A 17,188-nucleotide genomic window follows, 5' to 3' on the forward strand; every position below is an offset into this window, starting at 1 on the left:
GTGCGCAAATGATGATAATTTATGTAGTTTATGTAACTTGGTATACTCAACAGTTATTTGTGTCAGATAAACCTCTCACAACCCCAGTCTTAACTATTGTGTAACCAGGAGTGTCATGCTTATAGTTACTGTGGACTGTGAACGGTCACTACCAGCTTACAGAATGAGCTGTGACGCCTATGTATTATGAGAGAGAGAGAGAGAGAGGGAGGTCGGGAGCATGAACTGAAAGGGAAAAGATTTCAGACTGTCGATGAGATTCTGGAAAATACTACGAAGCAGCTGATGGCGATTCCAGCAAAGGATTTTGCAGTGTTTTGAATAGTGAGAGAGACACTGGGAGAACTGTGTGAGGTCCCAAGGTGCCTACTTTGAAGGGGACTGAGGAGTCATTGTCCTATGTACAATGTTTCTTGTGTCTTCTTCAATAAATGTATCCATTTTCATGTCACATGGCTGGATGGCAGACAGACCTCATATTGCAGAATGTAAGAAATAGAAAAATACAAATCAACATACATTTACGCATAAATCTTCAGTAAAAACATGCACAGTCGGTGACCGTAATTAAGGAATCTCTCATCTGTCAGTTCGGAAAGTGCGCACTGAAAGATGCTGCCAGTTTCTCCCATGCTACATTCCTCTGAAGTGTTGTGGAGCCATCAAATCAAATTTTATTTGTCACATACAATTACACATAGTGAGAATTGCAGTAAATGCTTATTTAAAGTAGCTCAGAAAAAATATAAACATTTAAAAAAAACAACAACAATCCTGAAATGCACATTAGAACTTCTGGCTTTGCAGGTGTCCTCCAGATCTGATATGACATCTCTCACGATATGTATTCGTTCTCCCCTGTGCAAGTTTGAGCTGCAATGAGACATTCTTTACACATATTGTTCAACCTCTAACTAGGCATTTCATACACTTCAGTGACTGTTGAATTTATTCAGCGATTGGGAAAAGTTGCATTCATGGTGAATGACAAGTGTGGTGCAGTGGTAAAGGCTTTGCACTTGAAACCCTGAAGTTGTGGGTTCAAATCCTGAGACAGTGTGACCCTGAGCATGTCACTTCACCCACCTCTGCTCCAACTGGAAAAAGAAAAGAAATGTAACCAATTTTATCTCAAATGTTGTAAGCTGCTTTGGATAAAGGCGTCAGCCAAATAAATAAATGTAAGTATCAGTTCCTCAATTACTGCATTATCCACATAATTGGGAAATGAGTTACAAAGAGACAATTATGCATCAGATATGATTCTACTGACATGTACCTCTCAATATCATTACTTTCAAAATACTTTCAATAGATTTCAGGGCCTTTTCATATGCTTGAAGAAGATAACATTTTGAATAACAACAGCAAAATTCACTTTGATTTAATGTAACTTAGCAATGGCAATTATTTTATTTATGCTTACATGAGGATGTATCTTTCTCCCGTGCTCTTCCCCTTTAAATCGAGAGGAATGTGCAGCTGCATGTCAATAATTGTAGGCGCAATGCTATTAATGGGCAATCAGACAGCCCGCTAAGTAGACTAAGGAGAAACATGAGGCCAAAACAAAAGTGGGTGCAAATTAATTTAGCTTGGCACTGATCTTGTTCCACTGTTTACTGAGATGACACTTAGACCTGAGGATCATTTCCTCGTAGCACCGTACTATGTGGTTTGGTCTTGACCTGCTGCAACTACAGTACAATCACAGCTATGCTGCAACTGAATCACAGTGACGTGTGGTTCTACGGCTCTGCAAACAATGTACCTCCTGCACACACTGCAATTCAACCCTTCTCAGACAAATGCGATCAGCAGTGCCATCACATTGGGCTATTGTCTGCCCATTTGGGTGATTTTTAACTCTGTCATGTATGAAAACGGACATCACAACTGCTGCTACCCAGTTATTGACAAAATTGGGCATTGTAGTAGGGATCAACCAATTACGGCTGATTTAACAGTATGCCTAAAAAAAGAAAAGCACAAATGGTGTCCAAAGCAGGATTGCAGAGGCAGGACAGTCATACAGAAACTATTTTTGAGGTAACTATACTACTATCGGACTTTTTTATAAACATGTGGGTAAAATATAGAAATATTTAAAAAAACAGAAAAAATGTGTAAGTTTGGGAGCACAGTCTCAATCTAAAGCAATTGATACTTTCTGTTCTTAATGACACAAATACAATAGATAATTTCCATGAGAGGGCAATATGATATAGTTACATTTCTAGAATAGTTTTCTCAAATGGCTGAAGTCCAAATGGCAGGGAATTTGACCTACAGAGTGAAGCTTTTAAATGGATTTCTTATATAAATGCAATGAATTGTAAAAAAAAAAAAAAAATGTGCTCATAATGCTATAAGTAGCAATTCACCAATCAGAGGAGTGAGGTTCACACAGTTTTGCAGCTTGGGTTGGTGAAGGGTATTTGGGGTGGTAATTTGCTGGTTTGAAGTGGATTAACCAATATTGGGCTAGATTTTGTAGGATTGGATGGGATTTTGACTGAAATTGGGCTGTAACGTGCCTTTCAAATCAGACAGTCCTGCTGACCAGACTGCCTACCCAATGGTACCAGCTTTAGTGTCCAAAGTGATGCACAGCTACAGAAGTTCATCTCCCACTTAGTTATTTAGATCACTTACTCAGAGTCACAAAAGTGAGTATAAAGACTGAACTAGCAACCTCATGTTTTAGAGCCTAGTCACTGTAACTCGTGTAATATCACAATAAGTGAAATAGGTTAAGATTAAATGCCAAACCTATCTAAAAAGGTACTGCATTAATAAAAAGTATTTTTATTATCAAAGACATCTTTATTTGGGTGTGTTTTGAATTCAAAGTAGAAGTTATTTCAAAGGGTATCAATGTGCTTCTTTCATGAAAGTTTTTTTTACCCAGATCCTCTATGTTATATTTTGGCTTGCAAGAGTAATTTCCCCCATAATTATTGTACATAGAATAATAAAAATATAAACATTTAAAGCAGAGTTAAGTGTCCTAAGTATAAGGTTCTTAGTTTAAACCCCAAAAATAACAAAACAAAAAAAAAATCAAAATGTTTGTCTGTAAATCATTTTACTACTAATGATATGTAGTTACCCCAGATTATGGTAATTTCTAGTCACACTCCATATATTTTTGATGATTATGTTTCTGCTGTACTAAAGTATCCTGTGATGTGTATTGTATGGATGATGTTGTTACTGGTGTGACTTATCCTGTTGTTATTTTATTATTACATAATATTTATTGTGCAAGATGGAACAAAGAGAGCACATAAAGGTTTGGGTCCCAAGATGTTGGGGAACCCCATAAAATTTGTTGAAAAAATGTAGAAATGACTTGTGGCAGCCCCGGTGTGAATGACTATTAGCTGGCTGACATGACTCAGACTTTTTGCTAGCATCGGGCTTCATCTGCTGATACCAGAAAGGGAGGAGCTGAAGGCAGGGCGAGAGTTAGTTCACAGGTCGTCTTCATGGGTGGGCTCTTTGAGGCGGAAGGTGGTAAACAAGTTACAGGAGGTGACACAACCAAATTCTTGCTCTGTCTAACCCTGAGTTTGGTTCACTGTAACAGACAATCCATGGTCCGGTATTTGACATTGCCTTTAGAGGCACAAGCATACTTAGCCATGAGGTTGTGTGCTTGGGAGAATGCACCGTCATTAACACTGAGAACCTAAATGTGTAGGTCTGCAGGTCCAAAAACTATCTGGTGACACTTTATGGGGCTGCCTTCTACTGCCATTCATTGAGCATGGTAATTAATTAAGGTGAACACCTGCACCAGTAGGTAATACTTGACAGTGTGATAGCTCATTTGATTTATGGTCTGAATAGAAACGTGTTTGACCTGGAAGCTGTAAAGAGGTTACTGCTGCTGCCTCAATTCTAAAAGCCATGGTTTGATTCTCGGCCCACCTTTGTCTAAGTGGGCTTTTTTAACCTCAGGTGTTCTGATTTTTCTGCCATCTTCTTAAGACATGAAGGGTAGGTTGACTGGTGGGAAAGCTAGTCTAGCAAATGTAAATGTATATATGCACTGCAGTGGGTCAGAATCTCTGTTTGGTCAGTCACTGTCTCACACCTTAGTGTTGCTTACGGCTGTGTAAAAAAGCCTGTACCTTCCCAAAGCTCTGCCAACACAGAATATCAGTAGCCATTCAGGAAGCAGGAGTCTGAAGCCATATCCATCCACAACCATTCAGTGCTTCCTCTAATTCTTTGCCAGCTCCAGATAAGCTACTGCATGAGTAAGGTTTTGGTCTTTTCTTGGTCCTTCAGGGCAGGACAAGTTTGCCTGGTATATCAGGTGAGATGCACATCCTGGAATACAGTTCTGGAATTCCAGCATCTTGTCTTAACTTCCCTCAGCTTATCCACTAAGGTTGGTACTTATATACTGCAATCAGAGTTCTCAATTAATGTCCTTTATATCATTCTTTTTTGCTTTTTCTTTAGGTTGGGCCATACCATGGAACCTTTAGATGCATGGTTAGAAAAAGGGATGAATATGGCAGACACAACAGAAACAGCCCATATAAAGTGTCAGAGTTGACATAACTCTAGCAACAGGCCCTGGAAAGATGGGAGTCTTTACATTTTCACAGAATTTTCTTTGGCTTGGCTTGTGCACACTGTACTGCCATTGCTGCATTGCTCAAGAGGCCAGGCTCAATGATACTTTCCTGTGGCCTTGGATGAACAGATATGTGCTAACATTCAACTGCAGTCATCTGGATTTACAGAGCATCCCATCTGGACTAGCAGCCCAAGCTGTGGTGTTGGATATGAGCTACAATCTAATTGTTCACCTTGGTAAGACTGATCCCACCATACAAGCCTTTACCACAGTATACCTGAACCTCAGCCATAATCAGATCACCAATATGGGAAAAGGGGACTTGGAACAGTTTGGGCACCTTGAGTGGCTGGACCTGAGTCACAACTTCATAGGCATTCTAAGGGATGGTTTATTCCAAGGACTGTGGAACTTGAGAGAGTTACACTTGGGGCATAACCGCATCACTACCATAAGGAGATCTGAGAAGGTCTTTCCCCAAAGCATTCAAAGACTCTGGATGAAGAACAACAAACTGACACGGCTGCCAGCAGGTGAGCAACACCAACGTTAATCAAGCAGACACTTAACAGGTATACTTAAAAGGAAAAAGAGAAGAGTCACATACATGTCAGCTCATTTTAGCCGTCTGGTTGTAAGTGTTCAGCTGTAGCTGACAAAACAAGTCCTCAATATTTTCCATATTCCAGTTTCATCATAGATGACTCACATTCTCACCAGGAAGGGAAAAGGCATACGCACAGAAGGATGTCAGTAAAACACAAGGGAGCTCCGCCCCCTGCTCGCTTCGCTCGCCTACCCCCGGCGTTTTGAACCCGTGCCCGCTGGGCAGCCACGTGTGAGGATGACGCACGTTTAATACGGAGCGTTCGCCCGTGTCACTCTGGGGCCCCCCACTGTTAATACGGAGCTCCGTCCATACTATTATGCGGTGCATTGTGGACTACTGCGGACACCGTAGTGTTTCCCGTTTCAGTTTGTATCTCGGTCAGTCGAGCTTTTGCTTTTGAAGCTTTTGAATTCCGGTCTTCATTATCTGTAACCTGCTGTCCATGTGTTTGGCCCCCTCGTTTAACCTGTTTATGACGTTTTACTTTGCTTTGTACTCTGTCTTTCATTTCTGATTTCACTTTATTCTGCTTTTGTTTCAATGACACCTGGTCCTTGGTGAATATATTTTCCCTTTTTCGAATAATAATTTTCATTCGTTTGCGATACTGTGATGTTTATCGTACTGTTAATAATGCATCACTGTAATGTGATTTATCTATGCTGTATAGTTTGGACGTGTGAGGATGACGTATGTTTAATACGGAGCGTTCGCCCGTGTTACTCTGGGTCTCCCCACTGTTACTACGAAGCTCTTTCCGAACTATTATGCGGTGTATCGTGGAGCCCTGCGGACTCTGTAGTGTTTCCCGTTTCACTTCGTATCCCGTTTAGTCGATCTCTTTCTTTTTGGAGCAGTGCCTGCCTGGTCTGCGGCATTTCAGACGCACGTTGTAGGCGCCTGCGTTCATTAATTATATCCAGGCAGGCGCGTGTTTGTATCTCGGTCACTCAAGTTGTGTCGTGTTGAATCCGTGCCTGCTTTGCCTACGCAGTTTGAGACGCGCGTTGTGGGTGTCCACGTTCATTAGATCTGTCCACGCGGGCTCGGTGTCGGAGCTGTGTTAGTTGTTGAGCGGTTTGGTTTTGGAGCCGAGACAGTTTTGCTTCCGCGGTTTCAGACGCGTGTCCGTACCATCTCGGGTTTGATGTATGAACCTTTGTGGACTCCGTAGTGTGTCCCATTTCACTCTGGGGAGGGGCGTTGACTCCTCTTGTTTTACTATGTCTCCTCCTGCGCCTTGACCACGCATTAGTGCCACTCACAATATGGCGGCGACGTCTGCGCCTTCCGTATTATGTCGGTTTTTACCATGCTGTGTAGGCGCCTTTGCCTTTTGTACTTTACTGCACCTTCCGACGCACGATGTAGGCGCCTGCACCTTCCGGGTCCGCCTCTGCTGTGTGGTGTGGACGTTTAACTGTCGTTGTTTCTGCCTTTATATTCTGTATCTCGGTGTGCATGTGTTTCGTGCCAAGTTTTTTTTTGAAGCTGTTGCATTTCAGTTTTCATCATCTGTAACCCGCTCTCCATGTGTTCGTCCCCGTTCTTTAATCCCTTTATAAAGTTTTACTTTGTTTCCTACTCTGTGTTTTATTTCTGACCTCGCTTTATCCTGCTTGCGGCATGTCAGACGGTTCGTAGTCTATCTCGTTTTACTCTGGGGAGGGGGGCTTTGTTCTGTAACCTGCTCTCCATGTGTTTGTCCCTGTTCTTTAACCTCTTTATGACGTTTTACTTTGTTTCCTACTCTGACGGTTCTTAGTCTCACTCGTTTTGCTCTGGTGCGGGGGTCTGGTGCTTGGGGGGGGTGCTTTGTGTGGCGCCTGCGCACGTGCGTAGTCTCCCGTTTCACTGGGGGGGGGGGGACTTGTGTGGCACTTGCGCACTATGTCTTTTGCGTCCACGGGCAGGTCCCTGCGTCCATATCCGGTTTACCATTCTCGTTTAGTAATATGGATATGGATTACAAACACAATAGCCTGAGTTCCCCCAGCAGTGGGTTCCTGCTTTGTGGAGAAGGAAAGGGTTAGATGGATAGACAAATGACATAAACCTGGCTTCCATTGTGCCCAGGTTATTGTAGGAGCATTACTTTACAATATTACGGAGCTGACTTAGAAAATGCTTAGGGCGAATAGTGGCTCTGCGGCTATGGATCTGTGCTGGCAATTGGCAGGTTCACATCCCACAAGTGACTCTACTCTTTTGGGCCCTTGAGCAAGGCCCTTAACCTGCAATTGCTTCGTCATGAGTATGACGTTAATCTGCATCCTGCCCTGCAAGCAGGTCCTCCAATATACAGGGAAAACTTGGGGGTTGGTGGCAGGATTGGCACTCTAGCCACCATAAAAAAAAACTCACACTTCCAGTGTAATGCTGAGGTGTCACCCACTGCACTTGGGTCCCAATTTAGGTGGTTGATTACATTTCTTTGGTTTTTCCACTGGGGTACAGGTAGGTGAAGTGATTAGCAAGATTTGAACTCACAACCTCAGGGATTAATGTCCATAGTCTTCCCACCAGTAGATTCTTCGTCTACTTCACCTTAACTCCAGACAGCATTTGAGTGTCTAGGGAGCTTCTCCACATGTAATAATAATAGAATATTTATTTATATAGCACACTAAAATAACAGTGTGGCCTGTGGGGTGCTGGTTTTGCAGTCCCCAAACCCAAAATGCTAACAATTTTAGGGAAGTAAGGCTTTATTACCACTGAATAGATAGGGTTACAGGGCTTCAGGGGACATAGCACAGCAAATGCGGCAGTAAAGCAAAAATGAAAAGACCCTTTACACCTCTCCCTGTGTAAACCTTTTACCTTTCTCCCTTCTTGCACTTCTCCTTCCTCCTGCCAAGTGAACTCTCATCCACACTCCACCTGAATCCAAGTGCACCAAAGCCATCTTTTATACTCAATCCCTGGACTACTATTTCCAAGGTCACTTTCAGTCTCCCTTGAAGTACGACCGGTTCAGACATAACTCTACAAAACCCCTGGGGATGCCTGCACAGAGTTCTCTCTGGGGGACCCAGATAATCCTGCCAGAATGCTGGCCCACTTCTAATGAAAGGGAGGGTCTCAATAGCAGCCTCCTGCTGCCAGCAGTTACATGGCTGGGGAATGTGCACTCTTTTATTGTACTCCCACTATATTTAAATCCTTTCAGTATTTCAAGAGATGCTTGTACCTGTACCTCTCCCTGGTATCACTGTCACGGCCGGTGACACTTTGCTTTCTGTCTGGGATGTGTTCCCACGGCTGTTAATACAGGCCCTGACCCCGATCATCTTTACAATAGTCATCACTAGGTGCTTTACAAATCAAGATAAATAAAACAATAAATCTATTTAAAACTATATATAAAATAAAATTTCAGTTTTTAACAGAATAATACAGACCTAAATATGACTTATTATAGATTATTAAACAACATTGAAATAAATAAGTCCTTTAAATCGACACTGTCATAGAGCTTCAGGCAGACTCCAGAAGTTTGTTCAATAGGCGAGACCCAATAACACAAAAGGCCCAGTCACCCATTGCGCTCAGTCTCATCTGTGGAACAGCCAGGTTAGAAGACTCCGACCACAAAGAAATATCAGATATATTAGTGTTAAAACAGTGCTGCACAGGATGCAAGACAGATTTAGGTATACTGTAACCTTTGAATGTTCTTTCCAGGGAGACCACCAAACATGGAATTAAAATAGTTAAGACGAGATGCGATGGAAGCATGAACTTTTCAGCATCATGCATTCATAGAAAATATCTAATTCTTCCTATATATTCAGTAAATGATAGAATGAAATTTTGGACAAGGCTGTAATGTGAAATGAAATGAAAGTGGAGAATAACATTTAACACCAAGATTTGTAAGTAATGAAGAAGCTGGAATTAAGTGACCTTTAATATGGATATGCTGGGCTCTTTTATCTGACAAGGAGTGCCCACAAGTATAACTTCTGATGTACTGCTATTTAACTGCTGGTATTTATTACTTATTCGACTCTGAACATCATTAAGATGACAAGTGACTTGAGTTTGTAGAACATGGACATTGGGAATGGTCTGGAGATAGATCTAAGTACCATCAGCATGTCACACTGATGTAAGGTAACACCTTCTTCACCCTTTTAAAAGGGAGAGATAAGCTGCAGCTGAGGAGCTTCATGTTTAGCATTAGGGGTTGATCTGAGATCAGTACAACTGGGCAATAAAGTTAAGTACTGGACTGGCAGGATGTTGAAATCAGCCGGCTTCCACTTTTGTGTTTTACAGCGTTAAAGGTTATTCAATCCCTCCGAATCCTCTCACTGTCAAATAACTTGCTAACATCACTCGGACCCAGGAGCTTCTTGCGATGTGCTTCACTGGAGCAGCTTCATCTGGATCATAACCGGCTATCCCACATATCCAGTCATGACTTTGAAGGGCTTCATAAACTCAGGGTATGTTCTAGTATGTTTTTTCTCTGAAATATGGAACCTGAAGGCAAAAGGATTTAAAAACATGTATCATGAGATGAAGGGTCATCATGTGAATATTAACACAGTAACCAGATGCTTCTTCATGAATTAATATTTTAACAGCAATTAAAATGGCAGTATTAATACAGTAGGCAGGAGTCCCACAACTTTCAAAAGCTGCTAGGATCGAGCGAGATAAAAAGGGTTGTGGTTTTATACAACCCTAAAAATGCTGTGGAAAAGCAGTATAGGATGTTTAGAATGAAGGTTATAATGGCACATTAAGTCATTACTCAACATGTAGGATTCAGTCTGAGCTATAGAAAAAGTCTCTAAGGGACACATTATACTACACTTGTGGTTTCTCCTCATTTTTATGTACATTTTGTGGGAAGTTAAATATCGAGATCTCAGTAAGCAATAATAATAATAATACATTTTATTTATATAGCGCCTTTCCCATGCTCAAGGCACTTACAGAATATAATAAAGAACGGCAGCGTATACAGTATATAGCATTGTACAAACCAGATAAAGACAGTAAATTCTGAAAAAAAACAGACAACATAATTGATGGTCTAGCACACACACACACAGGTTACATGAGTATCTTGACAGAGAAGTAAACTGAGAGAAGGGTAATAAACTCAAGTAGAGCTAAAAGCCTTCCTGAACAGATGAGTTTTGAGTTGTTTTTTAAAAGAATTCATGGAGTCAGCTGACCTGATTAATTTCGGTAGGTCATTCCAGAGTCTGGGCGCTATACAGCTGAAGGTCCTGTCACCCATGGAGTGTAGATTAGTGTGGGGTACAACAAGATTGCCAGAATCAGAGCACCTTAGTGGGCGGGCAGGCACATAGTGATGGAGAAGGTCACTGATGTAGTTTGGCGCGAGGTTATTTAAGGCTTTGTAGGTTATTAGTAGGATTTTATATTCGATTCTGTAAGACACAGGGAGCCAGTGAAGACGGAGCAGGATGGGTGTGATGTGCTTGCCGCTGCTGGTTCAAGTAAGGACTCTTGCAGCTGAGTTTTGAATAAGCTGGAGCTGTGATATAAGATTAGAAGGGGCACCTGCCAGTAGGGAATTACAATAATCGATGCGGGATGTGATAAAAGCATGGACAAGTTTCTCAGCATTAGAGAAGGAGAGGAAGGAGCGAACACGGGATATGTTACGGAGGTGAAAGTAAGAAAGTTTCTTAATGTGATTTATGTGGGCGGAATAAGTGAGGGAGGAATCAAAAAATGACACCAAGATTTTTTACAGTAGAGGCAGGTCTGAGATCACTGCCAAGATGGACTGGGAAGGAGCTCATTTTATTAAGTTGCATTTTAGTCCCAATTTGCAGGAGTTCAGTTTTATTGCAATTTAATTTTAAAGAGTTCTGCTCCATCCAGGTTTAGGGGAAAGTGAGGGAGCTCAACAGCATGTGTTACATGTGCAGGGTAGCCAGGGTCCAGATAGGCAGAAAACAGTGAAAAGGAAAAGTGGTGTGAGAAAAAGAAAAGAACTTGGTCTTCTCCAAAAGCCAGTGTAGGAAAGCAGACACTGCAACCCACATAGCGCAGGTCTACTTGGTTGGCCTGGAATGCACTACTCTAAGGTAATGGTTCTTAAACTTTTTTCCTCACAGCCCAATTTTGCCTTTTCAATGTCTTTGCCTCCCTCAGTCTCCATGAAGGAAAGGTGTCTCCTCTTTGGACAACCAGCGCCGATTATGGTCTAGGAGAGGTGCCTCCCCGTGGAGAATTGCTTTTGGCTTCCCATAGCCCGCAGCAACCCATCACGACATTCCACAAACTGTTCACAGCCCTTTCTCATTCAGTACTAATGTATAATTCACGACTCTCCGTGGCTTCAGAGTGACATGTACTGGGGAACTGATGCAATGTCACCTTCATTCCCCCAGTCTTCTAACTTGCAGTCAGCACTAAGGGCGTCTACTGTTAATTCAGGAGGCCAGGCTCCCCTCAAATGCCCCCGTAGGTGACTTGCACATTTAACTACAATTCAGGGCACAGGTTGTAGGGAGGCCTGGTGCTGCCATCCTTCCATCTCTTGTATTGAGGTGACCCCAGGATTGCGTAGGGTATCTCTCGACCCTGCAAGTAATCCGAAGGAGGTGTTTAAATATCCATCTGCGGCCACAGCACAGCGCATAATGTTGAGAAATAAGTAAGGCAATGGCTCTGACAGGCAGGGGGACACACTGGCCATTGTAAAAAAAAAAAGAGAAAAAAGGTCATTGGGAGTGGGTGAGCTGGTGGTTGGCAAGTCGATCAGCTAGTACTCTACCAGCGGAGCAGGAAGGCTGTTGTTTCCTTCCATAATTGTGTATTACTACCTTTAATCATCTCTTCCTTGATTTTGACAAAATAAGATCATTATTTTTCATGTATTGCGAGCACTAGGCCTGGTACGTGCTTAAAATGGATATCTGAGTACTCACATGTGTTTGCGTTTTATTTACATGTTGTAATATTTATCCTCCACTAAATGAAGGGTCACCATTTTTTTTTTTTTTTTTTTAATATTTGATACACTAGTGACACAGTGGTTAGCTCCGCCGTCTAATAGCTCCAGAGACCAGGGAACAAATCTCAGCACATTGTCCCCATATCTGCAAGGGTTTCCTGCCACATCCCAAATATGCATGCGTTAGATTATATAGTGCCTCTAAATTAGCTCTGGCATGCAGTCATATGGGCTAGTGCCCTGTTTAGGGTTAGTTGTGGTCTTAGACCCCGTGCTGCCATGATAGTTGGCAGCTCTCAATGACCATGAACTGTCTAAGAGGGTTAGAAAATGGATAATCTTTGTACATACTGTAAACATTTAATTTATTTAGACCATCTCTCTTTTTTTTTTTTTTTTACATTTGTTCTGTTCAGGTACTCGATCTGCGCTCAAATCCACTTTACACAAGCCAAGCTGTCTTCCAAAATGTTCTACAGTGGGGTACAGAAATTCTGCTGACTGATACTCCAATAGCACATAAAGCAGAAAGCCTGACAGATTTGGACTGGATAGATCCGAGTCTTGAAGGACCTCTACAAGGAAGCAACACAATAGCAGCAGCCCGGAGGAGTCAGCAGGCGGATATTCAAGTCGCTGGTGCTGCACTGGTCACCATTTCCACAGGACATGGAATAACACTGCATTGCAAAACCATGAACAGGACAGGTGAGTGTTTTCCCATTGAGACAAATACTTCACCAGCAGGTAGATACACCAAATGCAAGGTATTGTTCAATGAGCCATTTTTGAACTCTCAAGATCATAGGACACTCGAGTCTATGATGGTAGAATTGGGTGCAGCAATGAAAGTAACAGTGGATGGCATTCAGTCCTGTGAAAAAGCAATTGCCCCTTCCTGATTTCCTTCATTATTAAAACTACTTTGATAATGAACATTTTCATGTCTTTACCCGAAATCTATTATTAGATAAATGGCACCTGAGTGAATAAATAAGACATTTATAACCTAGTTTCATGTGTCTAAAGGACAAAGTAATTATAATCAAGTACCAGTACATATTCATATGCATTACATATACAAAGGTGCTTATTCATAAAGTCAAAAATGACAAGAAACAAATAAACCCTCATCAAACACCATCACTTTAAACTGCAGACATTTCAGTCTCTGACTCTTTTTAAACAGTAGCAGGCTAACACAGCTATATAATAGAGCAGGGGTTCCCAAACTCGATCCTGGGGATCCATTGTGGCTGCAGGTTTTTGTTCCAACCAACTTCCGTTTTCATTGGACTCTTAGCCTAATTACCTGAGTTACTACTTCACAGTTTCTGTGTTTTTGAGTCAATGTAGAAATTACAAACTAAGTTTCGTAGATTTTTTATTAAAATTTAGTAAGCAGTAATATGGGGAATATGTAGTTGTTTTTTTTTTTTTTTTTTTTTTTTTTATATAAAGTCGTTAAAGGTATTTTCAACCAAATTGTCATTCTGAATTTTCCAGGTGTTCTGGTTATTTAATTGATTATAAATTAGCGACTCTGAGACTGAAGTCGTTGCTGCTTTCATCATCCTGGGTGTCTGATGTGCTGGTTGTTAATTGTCACTGTTAGGGTTAAATGAAGGGAGCAAACTACCCAGGAAATGGGGAAATAATAGGAAAACAACAAGAGAGTTAAGCATTTATAGCTTTAGAAATAAACAAATATTTCTAAATGTCTTATGAATGTAAAAAACATACTGTTGTGTTTTCTAAATGCAGAATAAGAGAAGAGTAAAAACTACCAGCTAATTAAATGAGATTAGTTGTTATTGATTATTATCACCGATTGTGAATCGAGTTGGAACAAAAACCTGCAGCCACAGTGTGACCCCAGGACCAAGTTTGGGAATCCCTGTACTAGAGGGTTTTGGGTAAATCAGTGTATTCAACTACTGTGGTATTTTTACTTCAAGGGCAACTACTGCCATTTTATTTTCATTTTTTTACACCATGCATAAGTCATCGTGCTAGATGTGCATTGCTTTAGTGTGTCATCTGTTAAAGCAGTGAATTTTATTAGTACATGCGTAACAAAACGCACTAAAGCAGAAACCATTACCAAATCCTTTATTCAGTTTTACACTGAATACATCTAAGTTACAGCAAACTAAGACCTTAATTTGAAACATACGGCTTTCCAGGTTAAAATAAAGGCCTTCACTAAAATAGGACTGTTGTGTCTCCAGCTGCAGCTGACAGATCATATGACTCCAGGCCCAAGGCCTAAACAAGCAGTTCCCAAAGGGAGAGACAAACAACTAAATAAGGAATAACAGTAATAATACATTTTATTTATATAGTACCTTTCCGTTCCTCAAGGAACAAAAAAAAAGTTCAAAATACCAAATACAAACGATACAAAGTTTTAAAAAGACAAGAAAGTCTAAACTTGCAACACAGTCCTAAATACAAGGTGAATTTATAACCTAGATCAAAATCCAAAACAGGCCAAAAATCAAAGAAGTGAAAACAATAAGGTTAAAAAAAACACAAATGAGAAATACAAAAACAGTAAGGAGAGCAAAGAACAACGAAAACTTCGGTACATCCACAAAAAGGCCTTACCTGTACAGCGCAGAGGCTTTTTGAGAGGCCTGATCACAGCACCTGTGGCTTGGAGTTTAATGAAGAGCCTCGCCCCATCACCTTCAAAAACAATTACATTATTGAGAGAAATCACAACAAAAATAACAAAATAAAGCACTTCATAACTCATTAATACTGTTGAGTGAATATGTAGTGTTTGCCATGGACATTATTTACTGAAAATTTTCTTAGAAAATTCAGTGTAGCCAGCTTAGGCAATATTTTTTCCCCCCATACCCCATGATGCTTTGCAAGTCCAGCATGACATCACTGAAGTGTAGCAGCCAATGTTGGATGGGACAGCCCAGCAAGTAAATAACATTAACCCTAAAAGTAGGATCACATGAGTGGAAAACAGATTTAAACACAAACGTGCATACAGAAGGAAACTAGAAAAGTGTCAGTCTGTCTGTCTGTCTGTCTTAAGGTGATCTTGTTTTGTATGGACTTGTATATGACCTGTGTGTAATACGTCAGCCGACCCCTTTAACAGTATTACCAGAGTGCTGTCAGGAATCCACATGCCTTAGTGTTGTGCTTATTTAGCAGCTGTGGCACTGAGTGGGCAAGAGCTGTAGGGTTGAACTTTCAATTCAAGAGAAGTGTCTACCTGCTCTGAAATATGTAGGAGCCATGTTGTAGTGAATTTGTGTTTTTGTCTGCATGTAATTTTATAATCTTATGTTAAATTCAATTAATTTTATCTCAGAAAGGCAAAGAGGTTAGCATTGCTGCTCAGATCACATTTTTGGGCCCTTAGGGACAACTGAAACACCATTGCAAATTTATAAGCCACTCAGTCTCCTTTCTAATTGACTTCAATGCATTTCATCAAGTTTGTCAAAGTCCCTGAACATTTCTGCATTTTCGCTGAATTCAGTGGGATAAAACTACAAAAGAAAGGAAAATGAACTGAAAACAATACCAGAATAAAAAAAAATTAAATACTGCCAAGGTGTGCATGCCCAGTGTAAGCGAATGTCTACGTCATATGCGGTTTTGGACTTTTTAGAGTGAAAACAATGTGAAAATGCTAATGTAGACTGAGATTGTTATTGTTTAAAAATGCTGTTTTTAAATGAAAATGTAGTAGTGTGCACAAATCTTAGGTGTTGATCCTGCTGCTAGCAGACACCTGTTGCCTTGACTGCATAAATGATAAAAGTTCTTCGAATTCATACTTGTATCATTTTCCTCAATGTCCCAAAAACTATTCTCAAATGTATGAAACAGCTTCATTGACTTGGGGGGGTTTCATTTCTTTCAGGTCACCTAGTCTACTGGCAGACTCCATTGGGGAGATTGGACATCACAACACATATGAGCAGCAACAAAGCCACCATTATGTCTGAGCAAGATAAGAGTCTAAGAATAAAAGCCTCCTCAGTGCACCATCAGGGGCTATATTATTGCCTCTTCAGCCACAGTGAAGGCCTTTTTGTTACCTACTATAGTGTCAAAGTAAAGGAAGGCAAGTTAAGGATAAGACGGGCTCTACTAGAAGAAATATCAGCTGGGATAACGGAAGTGAGGTTTGTGGCTGCAATAGCTGCTTCAGTTGTTGTGACTTTCTTAGTGGCTTTCACACTTGGAGCATTCGCAAGGCCTACATTTGCAAAAGCTTGGCTGCATGTTAACAACTGCAGGAATGCTGAGGTTGCTGAGCAGAGGATGGAATTAGAATCTGAGCTACAGCTGCACAAAACGCATTTTGAATTTGACACCAGCACTGAGCCCATAAATTCCGAGTGTCAAGATGGCTCTTCACAGACCATTTCCAAGGCTACTACTCACCCAGTTCCAGTGAAGGAGCAAGAATCACCAGTAGAGCTACCCAGTGTTCCTCCACAGCCAGCACCCAGATTTAGACTCCAAGCTAAGATGACAGAAAGTCATTTAGACAAAAAAGAGCAGCCAAAAGATGAGACTGAGGAGGATCAGACTAAGCAGCAACCACCTGGACCTCCAGAGAGAAATGATGATGATGATGAACAGAAAGCACCAGTGATTATTCCCACACAATATGAGGACGTCATAATCGAGAAGAGCCCAGCAGGGGAAAGGCTTTTGATCATTACTAATGATGAGGACCAGAGTGTGAAAGTGTACACTACGGATCTTATGAGGAGATGCATCTCAGGTCCTCATACAGCAGTGGGTGTTGATAAAGAGGTCAGCAATAGCTTCCCAGACACAAGTTTAAATCAGCCACAAAGGCACCCAATTGGATTAACATCGGAAAGAGAAATTAAAGCTATGTTCCATAATTCAACTCCAACAATGGAAACAAAACTGGACACCAATCCGCCCTACCATGCTGACTTCCATAACATAAAGACAACAAAGGAACCTAATGATTCTGAATATTTACCAGCACAGGGTGATGTCTACCCTGACT

This window comes from Erpetoichthys calabaricus, chromosome 4 (genome assembly GCF_900747795.2).
Source record: "Erpetoichthys calabaricus chromosome 4, fErpCal1.3, whole genome shotgun sequence".
Lineage (NCBI taxonomy): Eukaryota > Metazoa > Chordata > Cladistia > Polypteriformes > Polypteridae > Erpetoichthys > Erpetoichthys calabaricus.